This window comes from Podarcis cretensis (genome assembly GCF_951804945.1).
Source record: "Podarcis cretensis genome assembly, chromosome: 9".
Classification (NCBI taxonomy): domain Eukaryota; kingdom Metazoa; phylum Chordata; class Lepidosauria; order Squamata; family Lacertidae; genus Podarcis; species Podarcis cretensis.
Genome location: NC_137178.1, coordinates 50,493,116 through 50,499,115, shown reverse-complemented (window position 1 = coordinate 50,499,115; position 6,000 = coordinate 50,493,116). Strand labels below are relative to the sequence as shown.

At 37.6% G+C, this 6,000-nt stretch overlaps 1 long non-coding RNA gene across 1 annotated transcript in view; it reads left to right on the top strand.

Annotated features, from left to right (window-relative positions):
• The first annotated feature begins 1,344 nt into the window (after nt 1-1,344).
• Nucleotides 1,345-6,000, top strand: part of LOC307224574 — a 44,926-nt gene continuing 40,270 nt past the window's right edge. Inside the window, exon 1 of the long non-coding RNA XR_013842677.1 lies at nt 1,345-1,421. This is a non-coding gene — a long non-coding RNA (uncharacterized lncRNA). The remainder of the gene's footprint in view (nt 1,422-6,000) is intronic.

The following is a 6,000-nucleotide window of genomic DNA, read 5'->3' as shown; positions in this document are numbered from 1 at the left end:
GGGATATGAACATAATAATAATGTAGCACATTTTCAAAGTTTATCACATTAGAATGCAACAACAACAAACAAGAGTTATACATATATGAATGAAAAGCCTCGTGCCATTATAACCAGAGATTTGGGGGGGGGGGGGGTTCCATCTGCGGCTGCCCTGAGCAGGGAAATGACCTTCAAGATCCCATCCAACTCATCAGCTAGCACAGATGGAGCCAGGAAAACGCATATGCTAAGAAGCAGGTTCTGATAAAATGAGAATGCAGATATTGCCTATGAAATATAATGCTTTTGCTGTGTGGATAAACTTTTTGCCTTTTCTACTTTTAAAAGAATCAAGAAATCATTTTTGGTTCAAGACCGGTGTTCGCCCTCCTCCTCCTTCTCTTTTCAACCTGGTAATATTATTAATGTACCAAGTAAGAGAAACTGATACCAGTTTAATGAACTACATGAATACTTATGCTAGTCAGATGCTATATACTACAACAGGCAAGAAATAGTGCTACCTTAAAAGCACTGACTTTAAGATAACCCCTACGTTTAAATAGTTGGAAAGGGTTGCTGTTACCAGTATTTCTTTTTTCATTTTTGACAGATTAAGTTCCTTTCGTCAATCTCGAAATAAATTTCCATGTTCCTATCATTCTTGTAAAAACCTATTTTTGTGAGTAATTTAGTTGAAATTATATTGCACTGCAATAGAAATTATTGACTTAATAAGAAATTAACTACAATTCTGAGATCTGGAGAGAAAGCTTAAACAACAGTGAAGGCTCTACCTATGTTTTTCTAAAACACCACAATATTCAGGCATATCAATATTACTGCTGAGCCCAAACCACATGCCTAAGAAGCTGTGACATTTTGAAATATGAATGTGCTAGTGTCCCAGACTTGTAGCTTCAAGTTTATTGTTTTATACCTCTCTTTACAAACTTCCTTAGTTGTGGGTGTAAATTGCTTGTGGTCAAGCCCATTAAATATCTTCGTGGCCCATGGCAGTAGAAATGAAAATTATGTATCTTTGCTAACCACACCAGAGATAAATGAAAAGCTAAAAAAAATGGGGTCAGTGCCACAGTTTGCTGAATATGAAATTGTGGAGGTAACGACCATTCGGAATGTTATTTTGGAATTGACTGACAGAACATGCCTGCATGAAGGGTCTCAAGAACAGTATGTGCTCTTACCCCTGTCACTTCAGGACAGCTCAAGTCAAAGTGTGAGGCCATCAGTGAGATGCATGCTGGTATGTGATTTTATTTTGGCACATAGATGTTTATGGGAAAATGGAAAAGTACATCTAGCTGTTGACTGTGAATGACACTGTCAATCAGTGAAGGAACAGCTTGGTGAGGTGGCTGTTATGAGGCCATGGGGACTAAGATGAGAAGCTATTTTTAATTATGTTGAATTAACAGGTAAGTTTCTGCTTTTTCTTTGCCCCCAAAATACATGGAGTATCTATTTTGCTAGAAGTGATTAGTGAATGGTCTTTGACCACTTAATGGTTGAGTAGTATAGAAGCAAAGGAGGCTCTACAGATCTGGTTATTGGTCTGTGTTAGCTGTTCTGCTCTTTTCTAATAAGAAATAGTGTTATGCATGTATGTAGATTTATTACAAACATAATTATTAAAAGTAATAGATTGTTTCCAAACTTCATCCTACTCAGACTAGATTCATTGGAACTTATGGACCTCAGTTACTTATATCCATTACTTTCAATGGGTCTAGAAGTAGCTTTGGATACAACCTAATGTATAGAATTATGTAGTTACACAAATAAACAGCTTCAGTCTATTCTTTAAATGGAATTTACCAAAAGCTACAAATCCATTCTAAGGAAGTGTTAAGGATCTGTGATGGCAACATCTCCATCAACAATAAAAAAGACAAATCTCTTTCTCCTTTAGTCAATGTGAAATGTCCTGGAAGGTTGATAATGCTTTTTACCCCAAAGTGTCTTTGATGACTTACAAAATGAGTGCAAGAGTCATTGAAAAGAAAGGAAGAGGACAGATGGCTGAAAAGTGTAGTCCAAATCTAGCATTCTCCATCACTGAAAATCCACAGAACTGGTAAAACTGCTGAGTAGTTTTATAATTCATAATTCTAATAGAGGAACCCAAGCACCTTCAGACACTACAGTGGTATATTGTGCAACTTGTGTTCCTCAAGTAAGATCTTTTTAAAGGCTTATATATATGACAGCAACAATGACAAATGAGAATACTAATGCACAAGGTCCAATTATTTCATACTTATTTCTTGATAGAAACAATCAAGAGCTTTGTGATGCCTTAAAGACCAACAGCTATGGCTGCAACCTTTCGCAGGGAAAAAGTCTACTTCACCAGGCGCATTACTGAGTAAAAATGTTCAGGATAAGAATATTAACCTGTTCAAGCCTTGCCCACCCTAACTAGGATAAAGCAGGCCTTTGCCTTGAAATTTTGTAGCTTTGGTTGTGGCTAGAAAGTAAATGTGTTATTTATGTATTAGCTATTATGCCTAGATATGACGAGTTCTGCAGCAGAGCTGATAACATGATGATGTGGTTTCTCTCCACTGCTGAAACACAATAACTTTTAGTGTACAAAAAAAGAGAGACCTTTTAAAGAAAATCTAAACTGAAAAAACTAAGCATTTCAAATGGAATGTACTTGGGCTAATAATATTTGGGTTGGGTTAATAATATATGGAGTATTGTTCTATCAGAATGCCTCACATACCATCGGCGACTAATCAAGGGCATCTCCAAAAAAGAGACCTTTGATACAATATGGTCTCCATTTCCCCTCTTTTATTGAAGAAGAACAGGATATTTTAATGTCATCATTATCATCATCATTATCATCATCATCACAGAGGTGTCTGTGAAGGAGATATATTCATTGAAAATGTTAGCTTTTCTTCCTTTTCTTTTCAAGAAAGGAAACTACCTGTTTGTTAAGTCTGGCACCGGAGGTCCTTCTCTAAATATTCCTGCTGCTTTGTAGGCTTTCTTAATAATAATTACTATTATTTATAAGCTGCCAAGTGACTGGGTTGCCCGGAGACCCAAATTTTAGACATTTTTTTAAAAAAAAGATTGCCCAGGATTTTAACTGCTTTTATATCAAATGCTTTTTGTATTTTTTACTGTTGATATGAGAATTGCTTTTGTTTGTGATGTTTCCAATCTGTTTTATATTTGTTTTATAGTTCTCTTTTGAAGGCTATCTTGAAAATCTAGATTAAGGGGGAATTTTTTTTTTAATGGAATGTACTCTGTGTGTGTGTTTCCTACTTCTTTTCAGGCCAGAATTTTTATCCTCGGAGTTCAGGATGGAAAAGTTTTGCTTTCCCCACAATGGATGGAGCGTCTCATTGCCTGTCAATACACATATTTATTGTTTTGCTAAGTTAGTTCAATTTGCTCCAGGAAGCCACTTTGCTCTTTTGATTTCAGGCCACGACTTGACAGCACCCATCAAGTAACCCAGCTAATTACCAAGTTAAAGCAAAGCCAGGAAATGTACTGCTCTTAATTATTGTTAAAATCCAAATAGTCCTCATGCTCAAAAAAGGATTTGGATTCAGCAGATGCCTCTGCTAACAGAAGGGGAGGGCAGGAGATTTGGGCCAATTTGCATTTCCCCCTGCAGCCCCTTCCATACCACCTTGTGTAGGGTGCTCCAAACTGTCTGGAGCCAGTTTTCAGGAACTCCTGGTAGTTGCAGGGAGAGTGAAATCAGCTAGAGGTGCTTCTCCTCATCTTCCATTAGCGGAGACACCTGCTGAGTCAAAAGGGCACCAGAGGTTTCTATTCACTTTATACAAAAGACACGGGGCAAAATCCTTGTTTCTTGGCCTCCCATTCATACAGTCAGCTGGAGGTGGTATTGAAATCTCTCTACTATGGAGCTAGCCCCCGTTATGATCTTTGTCATGTGCACTATTTCTTCCCCGAAGAAGAAAAAGCAGAGCAGGCTCTCGTCTACTCTTGCTCACACAGAGGTCTCTGTCCATACTGCGGGAATATCATTAAAAGATATAAAAACTGATAATTGTATATGACAAATGTAGAAAGGTATGGCTGTAGTGCCAAAGGCCGTAAAGTTAAAATGGACGTATGCAGGAAATGTGACAATAGACAGTTCAGTCCGATGGAATAAACTGTAATGTTAATATGGAGACTCTATAATATCAAAAGACCAAGGGGACCACCACCGGTTCTTGGTGGATGATCCAAAACTAATAGCAGGGCTTGTGTTGATACAAGAAGCAAACGAGAAAATTATGGAGAGAACATGAAGAGGTGCATATGGAAAGATGGATGTGAGAGAATCTCAGAATTTCGTTGCTGCTATTTCAGGAATATTTGTGATTGGTTGAAATAATCTCTTCACATGAGTCAGGAGCTATGTTTCAAATATGTAACCAAAGTTCACATATGTTAGACGTATTTGTTTCATGTACACACTGATTTCTTCATTTTACACAGTTTACATTTCCAATTGCCAGTTTTTAAATCCCTTCCATCCCTCTGCTGTTTTTTGGGTTGGACATGGGCTGAATGTAAGTGACCCTATATTTCATTTCAGTCAAGGATGTGATGATAAATAGCACACTTTGTGCTGCATAGGTGCATGTGATGAATCATACAGATATTGCTAAAAGCCTTCAGCACTCTCCCTGGTACCTTTCTTAGCATCTGTGCAGTGCCAGATATGTAGGAATGAATGGAACAACCTAATCATCTGAAATGCTTTTTGAAATGTGCTAGCAAGATGGATCTAGATGGATTTTACATCAGAGATCATATTTATCCATTCCTCTGCTACTTGGTGGTATTACCAGTGAGGTGATCTATTAATGTTACAAGGAGAAATTTTCGTGATGGGGGTCAGGTGGTTGAAAATGAATTTAGCTTATTTTTTCCCACTCCTCACTCTGTTCCAGCTAGTTGATTTTCTCGGCTCTCTGATTTCTTGCTGCACTGAGAAAAACCCTCTGAAAAGTGCAATTAAAGATTTTCTGAATCAGTGGCTGTTACTTACAAATACAAAAAATAATTTAAAAAGCCCCATACCGAAGTTTGATTTGAGACAATATTTCCCATCCCTTCTTATTTTCACAAAACTGCTTTAACCGTAGCTGTATTATAATAAGTCATCTCACTTATAGGCCAGATCATAAATTTGTTTCCAACATCTTTATGGCCTTCGAAAAAGCAGAGATGAATTGAGCACTGTGGGGCTGACTTAATTGGCTGAAACGCTTTTAAAATGTGATGTGGTGTGATTTAATCAGACTGTGGCACTAATGGAGTTAAGCACTCTGTCCACTAGGAAATGATATGATCTTTCAGAGTTCTAAGTGCCTGTTTATGGCTCTGTTGAAGGTGCTCTTTTGTAACTCCTGTATTCTAACCCATTGCCCGGGGTTAGAGGGTTTTTATTTTATTTTTAAAAAGCAGTTATGTACTACAAAATGTAGAGTGCCTAGGTTCTTAAGTTGGACTTCATGAAATGTATTCTTTAAAAAAAACAATCAATTATGCAATAAATAAATAAATCAGATGAACGTTCTAAAACATCTGATAGCAAATGGACAAATCTCCCCTTTCCTCAACAGCAGCACATCTGCACTCATGCCCACATTTCAGAACTATCTGTAAATAATCTCATTTTCTATTAAATCAGCATTAGCTTGACCAAATTACAGTGCTTGAACAGTACTAATGGAAAGCGCTTTAGGAATTCTCTGGCCTTATTTCACATTGAGAATATGAAAAAAGAACCCTGCATTGTCCTAAAATGGAAGTCCCTGTGGGTATCGTCCAGTGATGTCATATTGCACAACAGACTTCTGCTTGCACACACAGGATTTCCCCTTCCTCTTCTCCCCCTGTAGCCCTCTCCCATGCCCCCAAATCTTCTCCAGACAGTTGAGGTACCCTCTGCAGCAAATTGAGGGGTGCAGGAGTAAAGAAAAGTAGAAGGAGAAGTTTAAT